This window comes from Giraffa tippelskirchi, chromosome 13 (genome assembly GCF_054371585.1).
Source record: "Giraffa tippelskirchi isolate mGirTip1 chromosome 13, T2T-mGirTip1v1.2.pri, whole genome shotgun sequence".
Taxonomy (NCBI): domain Eukaryota; kingdom Metazoa; phylum Chordata; class Mammalia; order Artiodactyla; family Giraffidae; genus Giraffa; species Giraffa tippelskirchi.
The window spans coordinates 83,567,320-83,581,365 of NC_137287.1; the positions used below are offsets into that span (position 1 = coordinate 83,567,320).

At 46.1% G+C, this 14,046-nt stretch overlaps 1 long non-coding RNA gene across 1 annotated transcript; it reads left to right on the forward strand.

Annotated features, from left to right (window-relative positions):
* The first annotated feature begins 421 nt into the window (after positions 1-421).
* Positions 422-10,514, forward strand: LOC145533487 (uncharacterized). The gene is made up of 7 exons (XR_014074127.1): positions 422-1,111; positions 1,891-2,093; positions 6,275-6,362; positions 6,832-7,003; positions 7,337-7,527; positions 7,634-7,808; positions 9,954-10,514. It is a non-coding gene; the product is annotated as an uncharacterized LOC145533487 (long non-coding RNA).
* Positions 10,515-14,046: the final 3,532 nt, after the last annotated feature.

Sequence of the window (14,046 nt, forward strand, 5' to 3'; positions counted from 1 at the left end):
GCAGCCCTGGGTGGAGCCCGAGTGGTCTTGGCACGTGGGCAAGGGCGGGCGGGCAGCCACTCTGTGTGTGGTGCCCAGGGCGCTTGGAAATCCCCCCTGAATGGCCAGGAGGAGCTTGGGAGACGAGTGGCAGGAGACACGGCTGTCAACCGCACCGGTTTCCCAAAGGATTTTGCAAGTGCTCACAAAAGTAGAAAGGCTAGCCTGAACCCTGGGGGGTCCTTTCTGAACAGGGAGATTACTGCGGGCCTGGCTGCAGCCTGAGGGTGAGGAACAACAGGGCCATTGTGGGGCAGGGCATTCATATTGAAGATAAAATATGAGCTGGGTGGTCTGGATAATGAAGGCATTTATGACTCTGGCTAAGCATATGTATGTCACACTGAGCCACAGATTACCCTGGCGGAGGCTAGGCCCATGCAGGGTCTGGAGGGGTGAGGCCGGCCCGGGTGCAGATCAGGGATAAAGGCCCCGATGATCAAAGCCACCCAGGGGGACTAAAGAGCTGTTTATCTGTGACCTGGGGACACAATGGAATGAGAAATGCCATTTCGCTGAAGACCGAGACTGGTTTCCAAGAGCGCCCTTAAAAACTCTGAACTTCGGAGAAAAATGCTCTCGGTCCACCACTCAGAGAGAAAACAGACCAGAGACACAAGGAATGGCTGCCAAGGGCTTGGGAAGCTGGGTGACCCGGTGACCTGAGCACAGGTTCACAGCTGGGGTGTGGGGGGGACAGACCGCTGGCTTGGATATGACTTGATAAATGACCTTGGACCAGTCACCAGGTTTCACTTTCCTCGTCTGCTGAGGACAGAGGTTGGCTCAGAAGTCACCAGGCCCCCTGCAGAATGTGGCAAAGACCACGCCCTGTTTCATTTTGCCTATGAATTTTCCAGAACAGGGAGCACCACACGTGCCAGGTGTCAAGTGCCTTTGTCTGTCTTAAGATTTCTTCTCCATGTTTGTTAACATATACAATTTAATGAGCTCTGACATAGGCATACACCCTCGAAAACATCACACTTATGACAATGGACAGAGACATCGTTCCCAAAAGTTCCTGTATGACTTTATAGTCCTTCCCTCCCCTCGATCCTCCCCGCACCAGGTAAGATCTGCCTTCTATGGCTTCATTTATTTTTAAAAAATATGTATTTATTTGTTTGAGTGTGCCAGGTCTTAGTTGTGGCTCGTGGGATCTAGTTCCCTGACCCGGGATGGAACCCAGGCCCCCTGCATCGGTAGCAGGAGGTCTTAGCCACTGGATCACCAAGTAAGTCCCCTGTCTTCTGTGACTTCAGATTAATTTTGTATCCCCCTAGAATTTTTATATATGTGGAAACAGAATACACACTATATACAGTATGACCTCTTTCACTTACCACAGTGATTGTCAGATTCATTCCTGTTGTGTGCGTCAGCAGTTTGCTCCTTTCGATTGCGGAGTATATTCCACTGTAAGGATGCACTGCTCTCTGTTTGTCTAGTCCCTTGTTGATGAACATTTGGGCTTTGTCCAACTTGCAGTTTTTCCACATAAAGATGCTATGATCAATCATGTTCATGCCTTTACCAGGACAATTGCCTTCCTTTCTCCGGGAATGGAAAACCTAGTTCATGTCAGAAACATACGTAACTTTTTAAAAAAATTGCCAAATTATTTTCCAAAGAGGGTGCACCATTTTATTATCCATCAGCAGAGTGGTTCTAATTGCTTCACATCCTTTTCAACACGTGGTATGGTCAGTCTTTTATTTATTTATTTTTAAATTTTATTTATTTATTTTCGGTTGTGCTGCAAGTGGGCCTTCTCTAGTTGTGGTGAGAGGGGGCTACGCTTTGTTGCAGTGCTCTGGCTTCTTATTTCGGTGGTTTCTCTTGTTGCAGAGGATGGCCTCTTGGGTGCTGGGCCTTCAGCAGTTATAACATGTGGGCTTAGAAGTAGCAGCTACCAGGCTCCAGAGCACGGGCTCAGCAGTTATGGCGCATGGGCTTCGTTTGCCACAGCATGTGGGATCTTAGTTCTAAGACAGGGATGGAACCCATGTCCCCTGCATCGGCAGGTGGATTCTTAACCACTGGACCACCAGGTAAGTCTAGTCAGTTTTAAATTTTAGCTGTTGTAGTGGATTTGCAGTGGTGTCTCAGTAAGATTTTAACTTGCATTTCCTTAATAATTAGTGACATGAAACACCTTTGCATGAATATATTTGCCATTTTAAAATCTCCTTTGGTGAAAGTACCTGTTTGAATCTTTTGCCCATTTAAAAAAAAAAATGAGTTGTCTTAATATTGAGTTGCAAGAATTGTTTATATATTCTAGATACAAGTCCTCTTTGGATATATGTTTTGCAAATATTTTCTCCCATTTTTACACTCTGTGGAGGTATTTTGAGAACTGAGAGGTTACAGCTGAGGAGGGCAGGGCGTGTTCCTAGGCTGGAGTCTTTCATTCGGAAATCCCTGGTGTTTCAGGAACTGCTTCTCCTTCCTGACCTGCCTTGGGCTCTTTCCCACTCCAATGAGATGGAAACGTCTCAGCAGAGTCTCACTGCCCGGGTCTTAGGGCCTTTATATGTCACACCATGCAGTCCCAAGCATCACCTGGCTACTACACACACCTTCTCATCCTCTCCATAAAAGTGGGTGACAGTTATCTGAACAGCCCCAGCCCCTAGAACAAATATTTGGGGTGGATGACAGAGGAGATACCTACAGTTGAGTCTCTGCCAGTACAACCAACAACACCTTAAAGGAAGGAAGTATTTGATGTCATGTGTTAAAAATTGCAGATTAGCTATGGTCTCCAACCCTATTCTCTACCTCATTGGAGGCAGTGGGCTCCCCTACGATTTTCTTCCTTACTTGGTAACAGCAGGAACAAATTTTTCCTTTGCATATCATATAATCACATTGTACCCTTTAAATACATACAATGTATTTATCAATCATATACCTCAATGTCATGTAGCAGTTACCATCGCTGCATAACAAAGGACCCCAAACCTTAAGTGTTTAAAAAAATCCCTATTTGATCTTACTCAGGAGTGGACAGTTCTGCTGATGCGAGCCAAGCTTGGCTGGACTCAGTGGGCTCACTCTCAGACCCACATCACAGGGAAGGAATCCCAGTTTCCGCCTGCGTTGTCTCTACAGAATTTGGCCCTTGTGTTCCCACTGGCCCTGCTGCTCCGTCTCCATGGTTCTTGATCACCTCCTCACAGCACTAACACTGCTTTTGACATGACTCTGGTAATAGTCTGGATTCTCTTCCACATTCTGCTGAGCTCAGAGGGCTCTGTGGGCCTCTGGGGCTGTCCTGACTCGATTCCCCATGATGCAGGCAGGCCCTGAGGAAAACATTTCTGTATTAGCAGCTCATCCCAGGGAGTTGAGAAGTGGGGAAGGACAGAGAGGCAGCCAATACAGGTTGTGTTTATGATGAGGCCACCATTAGGGGAAACTGGACACAGTCCACCTGGGGACGAACCTCATGTTGCCCCATCTGAGGGACAAAGTGTGGAACCTTTGCTAATATGAGGGTCCTCTGGGTGACTTCTGGGTGAGACTCCTTCCTCCCACATAAGGTCTTTGCTCTGAGGTTTCTACCTCCAGGCTTCACTGCAGAGGGACCACTGACCCCAGGTTGGGTTTAGTCCAGTCACCTGGTTCCCATTTACCCTTTTCAAGTCCACAACAAGTAAGCGCTGTTCACCGTGTCGGGGACCCGGTGGTTAAGCACAGACTACAGATGGACTCAGAACCAGAAGCAAGTCCGATCTGTTTTCTCCCAGGGCATCATCCCCTGAAGCCACTTTTTAGGGGCCGAGGGAGCTGGGATCTTGCATTGAAGGGCTCAGTCATGCCAATCAGGGCTGAGACTGCACCTGTTTCGGCTTTGTTGTGGGTCAGTGGGGGAGGGAGGACGCCCAGCCCAAACCACCTCCTCTTCAGCCCGTGTGTGCATCACCAAACAGATCTGCTTTTCATGGAGCAGCGGATATTTTTAGTGATTTATCATGAAATGTTTTGTTACATAGAACGACGGATTACCGCAGAACATTAGAGTAATCCCTTGCAGGCTCATGATTTGAAAGTCCACAAAGAAATGTAAGTAGTTGGAGGCAAGCTAGCTTAACAGTAGGAAGAGCTTGCAGTGGTCCGATTTCTTAGAAGATATCGTGTCAAACCTTTCACATAGTGGCTGTTGGGCTTGTTGGCTGCTCTGGAAGTGAAGTGTGCTTTGTGACAAGTCTTTGTTTCAGATCCTCAGATTCTTTCCTTGACCCTGGCTGAGTGATTCTGGACCTGCATGTTTTTCTGCTTTTCATATTTTCACCATCTGGCAAGGTTGAGTCAGACCACTTTTCTCTTGCTTTGTTTCCCCTCCTGTCTATAACCAGCAATGCTTGTGATCCATGTATAGACTTATTTATTTTTAAAAGTTTTATTTTATACTATAGGTGATTTACGATGTTGCATTAGTTTCAGGTGTACAGTAAAGTGATTTAGTCATACATACACACGTATCTAATCTTTTTCAAGTTCTTCTCCCATTTAGGTCATTAGAGAATATTGAGCAGAGTTCCCTGTGCTATAGAGTAGGTCATTGTTGGTTATTTATTCTAAATATAGTAGTATGTATATGTCAACCCCAAACTCCCAATTTATCAACTATTCATTTACCAGCACATCGAAAAGAACAAAATGCCTAGGGATAAACCCACCTAAGGAGGCAAAAGACCCGTACTCTTAAAACTATAACGTGGTGATGAAAGAAGTCGAAGATGACACAAACAGATAGAAAGACAGACCATGCTCTTGGATTTAAAAGTCAATCTTGTCAAAATGACTACACTACCCCAGATAATCTGCAAATTCAAAGGAATCAGTATCAAATTACCAATGACATTTTTCACAGAAATAGAATGAAAAAAATTATAAATGTGTATGGAGACACAAAATACCCTGAATAACCATCGTGTATGTTCATACCAGCCTGTGTAGTTTCTTGTTTTTACAGACTGAATAACCTCTGCAGTGTCAACCTTCATGTGTGGGTTAACTGACTGACATATTCATTTATTGAGGAAGTGTTGCTGAGTGTATCTGTGGGACCAGTATTAGGAGGTTCAACAACCACGAAGTGATGTTTTCTTGCACTGTGTGATGTCAAACACTCCAGTCCAAAGGCAGGAAAAGACTGATGTCCCAGCTCAAAGGAAGACCCCTCTCTTACTGGGATGAGGGTCAGCTTTTTTGTTCTCTTCAAGCCTTCAACTGATTGGATGTGGCCAACACACAGTGGAGAGGATCATCTGCTTCCCTCAGCACTCAGTCTACCAATTCAAACATTAATCTCACACAGAAACATCCTTCCAGACACACCCAGAATAGTGTCTGACCAACTATCCAGGCACCCTACAATCCAATCAGGTCAACCCATAAAATGAACCATCACAATATTCTTCACACCTTTTAGCAGCTCCATTGTATGGATGAGACTTAGTTTTATTCAATGGACATTTGATCATTTCCCATCTTGGGTCATTATGAATAGCTCTGTGGTTAATACGTTTGTGTGCACATATTACATTTGTTTGCCAACTGCATTGGTGGGACAGCTGCCTGGAGATGGGATTTCTGGGTCAAAGGATCAGTGTACATGTAATTGCCCCTCCTGGGGAACTGTACCATTTCATCTTCTATCAGTAATGTGTGGAAGCACTTGTTCCATGGGGAAACAAGTGCCCGCATTGGTTAAGAAAAACAGAGCTGCCCTTGACTGTAGAGATTGGTTCAGGACCAAGCGGGCCACTAGATGTGATTGGTGAGAGTTTTTGTGAAAGCATCAGGACATCACATGGGGAGAAGCTGTCCTCCCTGAAAACTGCTCAGTTAGTTATAAACCTAGAACCTCTAGGGGTTGCCATGTAGAGAAAGCCTGGTCAAGAAGGAGCAGCACCCAGAGACACAGAGAGCTCTAAGATAGAACCCTGATGCACTGATGGAGCCCCTGGATCCAGCTGGACCTGAATCAGGGTTTGTTCCTACACTTTTCAGTTAGAAGACCCCAAATTCAATTTTTAAAAGTTGAATATGAATTCATTTTTCCTGCAACCAAAAAAGTCCTGCTAAATGCAGTGTGGTACATAAAATGTGATTGCTGCCTTCAAGGATTTTTAAAATTGAAATGAAAGATTCATGCATGAAAACCATGAGAGAACAATATAAGCTAAGGTAGTATAAAGTGCTATATTTTATGCCATAGACTATGGGTCCTGTGAGTCCTTCAGAAGTCAGAGAAGGAGTCACAGAAGAGGAGGGGCAGGCAGCAGGCCCCGAGGTGACGAACTTGGGTGAGTAGGATGTGAAACAGCCTCACCATCTCATGCTTGCAATTTGAAACCTGAAATATTCTGAGAATCAAAAGTTTCTGTAGGGTTGGGGGAAACTTGTGTTCGACACAGAGATGCAGAAATTTTAAGCTGTTTGATCAAGAGATGTGGTCTCAGATTCTCTCAGAGGTAAAATGTCATATATGGTATAAGTAGGGTTTTATCCTTCCAACATCTGAACCATTCAAATGCTGAAACACATCTGGCCCTAAGAAATTTGCCTGAGAGAGAGTGCACCTGTGCTTCCTGTCTCAGGAAAAGGAGATCCTGTGTTTCCTGAGGCCTGGACATTGGGAAGGGGAGGGGTGACCCATGACCTCATGGGCATCACTTGAAAAGTACCCATCACATGGGGAGCTGGGAAGAGATGAGCCATCTTAAGTGTTTCAGACACGCTAACTTTCCAAATCCTTTATAAACCCTCTTGCAGTCACCTCAGGAGGATGGCTGCACAAAACTGGCCAGACTGGGTACACACACAAAGTTGCTTGGTCATAAGAACAGGTGGGACGTCATCCAAGGTGGGCCACTCTGCCCGACCGAGTGTGAACCTGGGGTGGCTGCCTCCTCCCTCCTCCACGGGAGTCTCACGATGGTGTCAGGTATTATTTCAGATCCTAGTTTGGGTGAACTCCGGGAGTTGGTGATGGACAGGGAGGCCTGGCGTGCTGCGGTGTGTGGGGTTGCAAAGAGTCGGACATGACTGAGCGACTGAACTGACTGAACTAAGCCTGTATCCCCCACAAAGGCAGAGTTTGAGGCAAGGATTTGAGCCAAGGGGCTAATTGGGAGGTAGCCTAGAAGGCTCTGTGAGGGAGTGGGGAACGCCAGGCAGAGAAGTCGACAAAGTTCTATGTCAGTGTGCGGGCTGAGGTGTGGGTGACCGGGGCTCCGTCTGAGGCAGGTCCCTGGGTGAGGGGTGAGGTCTGTCTCAGCCTTGCCCTAGATCCACAGAGGAGGCTCGGGGGAGAAACCAGGACCCCAGCTGATTGAATGTCACCCTAGGGACATCAGGGGGCTGACACCTCCTGGCTGCCCTGAGCCCCAGGTAGAGAAGAGGGAGAGGCAGGCAGGTGCTAGAGGTGGAATGCTGTTGGTGATCCGGGAAACTGCCCACCAGCTGCAGGTGAGCACAAGGATGTGGTCTATGGTATCATCTTAGAGCCCCACTAAGACTCCCACAAGACCCTGGCTCATCTCCATCAACCCTCCTCTCTTCTTCGTTTCTTCAGAAAATGCCGAGGTGCTCCCTGGGGAGAGGCACCATTCCCACTCCTGGCTGGGTCCCCAGCACCTCGCTTGATGCTCAGGTCAGATGGACGTGCAGTTGGAATTTACTAGATGAGCAGATGCCACCATCCTCATTCGGGTTCTCCCTGCAGGCTTTACTTACATTGTTCTCCAAAGGTAAGATGATAGCTGACCCTGGGGGTGAAGGAGGTTGGCCAGTGGTACTCATGGTAAGCACGCCTAGCTCCCTCTCTGGATGCCGATGAAGGAGGTCCAGGAAGCTGGGGTGGGCAACCCTCTGCTCTGCGCCCACTGCTGGAGGGGAAACAAGCCTTCAGTTCAGGTGTCAGAGTTAGCAAGGGCCTCACTCACGCTCCAGACAACAGCTTTCTTGATCTTCCCATTGTGAAGGTCTCAAAGGTGGGCTGGATCTCTCTGGGTTTCCAAAGATGAGTGGACTTACTGCTGTGCAGATGTCTGGCTGGTGGCTGGTCCTCAGGTAGTTTCATTCACCAGCTTTGCAGTGACATAGAGAGAAGCCTCTTTGTCAGCTCGTGATAAGCTAAATCCTCTAAGCAGAGACTGATCCAAAATGTCCATACCGGCAGGGCTTAGGGGCAGCTGTCTGGTTGGAAGGGGAGTTAGGGTTACTTGCATTAGAGCTACCGCAGTGTGGCAAAAACACCTCTACACCACGTCTATGTGCGTTTGGGATGCCTCTGTGGAGGGATTGGTAGGTATTAGGAACTAAAGGGTACCATCGTTGGTCCCGGGTTCTTTATGAACAAGGTTACCCCACAGGTAGCGTATGGCAGGAACATGATGAGAGAGGGGCAACAAACCAGAGAAGGAGACCTGGACCTTCAGCCACCAAAAGTTCACCTGGCCTCTGCTAGTTTTGCTCTTTTTTTTTTTTGCTCTTATTAATACATGTGTTTTTATAGGCAAATCAGGTTATAGCTCTGTTAGAAAGAATGGCTCATTCTTGAACTCAGCTGAAGATCTGCTGGTTGACTGTAATAACTTTTGATAAATTCCCTGGCCTGGGCCCTGGGAGGCAGGCCCTGCCTCCATCTGTGTAGCTGTGAAGCTGTGTTTATCACATCGTTAACTGATCTGCCCAGATTTTGGCATTTATAATCCTCAGTAGTTCACTGAATGAAAACAGAAGTTTTGCCAGAAATCCATTATCAAAGATAAACATTTAATGTTGCTGATCAGCCTAAAAAAGAAGTCAAAGTGCCCAGCTCAAACCAGAACTCTTTCCCACACAATGAACTTGATTTGGTCACATAACGAAGGGAATTTTTTCTACTTCTGCATCTGCATTTTGGAAACAGAGTCATTTTCATTCACAAGAGATCTAGGTTTTAAAACACAAATGTAAACGTATCTTTATGAGGTTCAAAGCATGTAGGTCTTCCTAAGGTGAGGGAACGAGTCTGGGGCAAACCCAGTGGACTGATTTTTTTTTGCCGGTCAGCTAGCAGCTGACCTGGAGATGCTTGTTTTTAACACAGCTCAGTCCCAGAAAGTCCTCAGAGAACTCTATGGCTTGAAACCTGGCCCACTTCACACCATTTCTTGCACTGGCGCCAGTCTTTTGACTTTTAGTGCTGACGACCATGAACTACACCCTGCCTTTTGTGTGTTCCTTTAGCAAAGAAAATGCAGTTCAAATCGAAGCCCTACTGTTTTGAATATGCACCATGTGGGAAGCCAAGGCAGGAAGCCAAGGCTGTATACAGAACAATTCCAACTTCAACTATTTCATCCCTCTGTCCCCATAAATCATGAAAACGTCTCAGTAATCCCAATATTCGAAATTCAGGTGGTACACTATTGAAAGAAGGCCATAAGCATGGCAATGATTGAATTCAAAGTCCAATCAGATTGACAACGGATTCTACTACAATTTATTGTAAAACCTGTGCGTGCCAGACCAGACTCTGTTTTTATAACTGCTGTTGTTTGTTTTGTGTATCTGTGCTTTGTTTTTGGAATCATAAAGCTCCTGAACCTCTCCCTGATATAAATGCCTATTCAACTGTGACTACACAGTTGATGAGTTGGTGCTAAGGTGATGATAAAAATTCCCAAGGACAAAAATTCCAAGGGCAGTTGAACCTAATTCAAATGGAACAGGGTTTGAAATGTTATTCAATCATAAAACACGGCATTCATGTCAGAATGAGCTCAAAAGATAGATTGAAAGTGTTTTGGGGGTGGCTTTCTAAAAACAAAGGAGTGGCGTGACATCCAGCGTGAGACGAGATAAAGTCACTAATCACGTGACAGTTGACTCTACTTCTCATCATTCAGTTTTAGGACCATCAGGCTGGTTCCTTAAAGGGTTGCCCGAGCCGCACGTCTGAAAGCAGCGCCGTACGGCTGCCTGAGTTTCTCGGGACATCGAGAGAGGTCCTTGTGGGGGTCCTCTTCCCTTGAGGGGAATGCCACCAGCACAAGCCTCTGCTCGCCCCCTCTGTTTCTCCCACAGTTCTGCCGAGTTCATCTCCTCGACCCAATCACCTCACTCCTTAGACTCCCCCAGTGACGCCCAAGGACTAAGTCAATCATCTGCTGAGGATTGTGATGGCCACTCACCCGCTATGACTACCCAGTATCCATTTCCACTTAGGACTTACGACGCTGATATCATTACAGGAAGCGATAGTCATTAAAATGTGGCAATGCTTCCTGACATAGTCACCTACCTATACCATCAGGAGCACTTGTTAGTATCCCCAAAAAGTTTATGGCCTGAGCATTTATTCACTTCAAAATCAAAGAATTACCCTTATACACATAGATTCCCTAACAGGGTCTCTCTCCCTTTTGTTTTTTTAGAAATAAATGTCTAGTTTCTCTTTAAAAATAAAAGTAAATTGACTTTGTTAAATAAAAGGATTAACGTATAAAGAAAAGATGACAAGGCCATTTGCAGCAACATGGGTAGACCTAGAGATGATCATAGTAAGTGAAGCAAGTCAGACAGAGAAAGACACATATTAAAAAATATCACTCCTAGAGATGATTTGCCATTGAGGAGTGATTGCTTCTCCAAGCTGTCAGCATAGTTGAGCATGTAGGTTCAGGAGTCCAGTTGTCTGGTTCTACCTCTCACTACCTGAGATATCTTGAGCAATGAAGCTATCAAACTGACTGTGAAGAAAGAAATCCCATGACCCTGATGAGGAGGGTAGACAGTGGTCTGGGCAGAGTAACTCAGGCTCTTAATGACCTCATTTCCACAAATGTGCCTCTGTTTGAAAGTTTTAGGAGACACACTCCATTTCTCCTGAAAATTTTAGGAGACACACTCCATTTCTCCTCTGGGGGTTTCCTTTCCACAAAGCAGTGAGCTGTGGTTTATTAAGATTTGGGAATGATGGGAGAGAAAAAAAGAGAGCATTTTAATCTTTAGAAATGTTTGTTTCAGCCTAACAGCGTACATGGCAATGAATGCATTGAAAACCATCCAGGAACTAAGAGAACATAAACTCAGGTGCTGTCATAGATGCTAGCCTATAATTTTCCTGTTAAAATGAATAGCTGGCTCCCTCCTGCCTGGATGGAAACAGTAACTCTAACTTTGTGTCCAATGCCAGCATCTGGCTAATTGATTGCCCTTTGGAATGCCCAGATTCAAGGTCTCAATTCGCCCTAAAACAGAAGCAGATTAACAAGAGGGCAGTAATAGATTTTCATTTGCTGTCTTTTCAAATACTCTTCAAAGTCCAGACCCCAGGTGGTGGAGGGTGGACAGGCACTGAGCCAAGATGGGAGACCAGGTCTTGCATCAGCTGCCGCTGGACGCCCACAAGTCACTCCAAGACCTGAGCCTGGGTAATGGAGCCCTTGAATGAGGTGGACGTGTCTGCTTCCTTCCAGACGTAGGAACTTTATTTTACAGACAGGATAACTTAATGATATGACCTCAGCTCCCAGAAGGAGGAAGACCTTCCCCAAACACTGCAGTGATCGGAGTGATTCCTCCAGGAATCACCTAGGAGTGAAGCTCTGCCACCTCCTCTTGGTCTCTCTGGGCTCCTGTCTGCTGAGAAAACCCATCTCCTCCAGACAGCATCGGACATGGAAAAGATGCCAAACAGCTGAGGGGCCAGAAGGGCTCTGGTGGGTGTTAACACGTGATGCAAAGATCTTCACACTTGGAGGCACTCTACCTCCACGTCTCTTCCCCAGACCTTCCTGTGCCCACCTTCCTCCTCTAGCCCCCGACCAACCTGCCAGAACTCTTCCATCCTGGATGAGCTGGTGGCGAGGGCCTGGTGCGGCAGCAGTGGGTGACGTGAGCTTGGCGCACCACACTCAACAGTTTGCGATGACCCCCATCCTACTCATGGGAGGGTCACATGTGTACACCCCCCACCTCACAATCACCCTACCTTGTGATTCAGTGGGTTCCACAGACTCCAGCTCCCATCAAGGAGCTAAGGCTCCCTGTCACCCGGCTTCTAATCAGGGCCAGCAATCACCCAAGATCTCTACTTGAATGGTGTGTGGGTCTCTGCTGCAGGTGAAATGGCCTTGCTCCAGAACTTTAAGGTCTATGTTGTGATCATTCCTATTGGATCTTTGTGTGACTATTTCACAGCATCTTTCTCATCACCAGTATGGGTTTGTACCGCCCACACTGCAGAGCTGCTGGCTTTGCAGACCAACCTTCTTCTTCTGGGTCACAGGCAAAGTGGGGATCTTTTCATGTCCCTCTATAAACGGATCAGAGAAGGATATCAGTTGTGGAATATACTGCCTCCAGGATCCAAAGAAGCCTACAGGGTATTGTAATTTTTATCTTAGTGGTGGGGGCTGTAAGAGGTAATAGTTCGTCTTTTGTTTTGGAGTGTTGTCCAGGCATGCCCCAGACCGCTGGCGGTGAACAGTTTTATTGATGTGCTAGGATCCTGACTCTTTACACGGTTTGTCTACCACCCCCTGGAGTGTGCCTGCCTTACCAATACCTCTGACATTCTTGCTCAACTGGTCTGATTAATATCATCAATATTATACCCAAAGGGGATATTCTGTAGATTGTCCGGATTTCCCTTGTTCTTCAGAGGATGGTCATGACATAGAGCAGGAGAATTAATACAACACCTCAAGGCAAGTTTGTAAGTGTGTAGGACTGTGGGTCCTCTGGGAATACAAAGAGTTTTGGACCCTTCTAAGAACAGGAGTGAAGAAGAACATGCCCCAGATTAAAGGTGGATACCTCCCACCTTAGGTTGGATTAATCTGCTCTAGGAAAATACTACACCTGGCACAGAACTTTATTTGGTTAGTTTTACGTTATTCCTGCAGACCTGGCGTGCTGTAGTCCATGGGGTCGCAAAGAGTCAGACACGGCTGGGTGACTGAACAACAACAATGTTATTCCACAATCATCCTCCAGGACCCGTCAGCTTTTGTAAGGGACAGACCAAGGAATTAAATGGGGATGTCATTGGGACCATCAACTTTGCATCTTTTTTAATCTCTAAGGATGGCACGAGTCTCTGCCATCATCCCTGAATTTCACACTCTAAAATTGAAGTATAGTTGGTGTACAATATTATATGTTACAGCTGTGTAATAGAGTGATTCGCTTGTTCTGTGAGGGGTGGGGAGAAGGAAGGATTACTTGCAGCTAGTAAGGAGAATGGGGATGGGGGGAGTTTTTTCCCAGGGTCTCTCAGAGCAGCAAAATTGGGGAAGTTTTAACCTAGAGGTACATGCATACTCATAAGGGGGCTTGAGCAGAGGAGAATTTAGCAAAGAATTGGGGCAAAGGTCAACAGAGTCCAAGTTTTAGTTGACTGAAGTCAGCAAGAGTCATCATTCCATCCTCCTCCTGGATCAGGCCTTAGTTCCTGGTATCAGGATGCAGTGATGCTTGGGCTCTCTGTGTCCATCCAGAAAGAATTCAATGATAAACAAAGTGATAGGTAAAAAGTGGATTCTAAAAAAATTTTTTTAAATAAAAGGGACATAATTACCAATACCTCTGACATTCTTGCTTATCTGGCCTGATTAATATCATCAATATTATACCCAAAGGGGATATTCTGCAGAATGTCCAGATTTCCCATGCTCTTCAGAGAACAGTCATGACAGAGAGCAGGAGAATTTTTTTTTATTTTATACTAGAATAGTGTTGATTAACAATGTTGTGTTAGTTTCAGGTGTACAGCAAAGTAATTCAGTTATACATATACATGTATCTGTATCTATACTTTTTCCCTGGTAGCTCAGATGGTAAAGAATCTGCCTGCAATGAAGGAGACCTGGGTTTGATCCCTTGGTTGGGAAGATCTCCTGAAGGAGGGTGTGGCAATCCACGCTAGTATTTTGCAGAGGGCATGGCAGTCCACTCCAGTATTCTTGCCAGAAGAATCCCATGGACAGAGGAGCC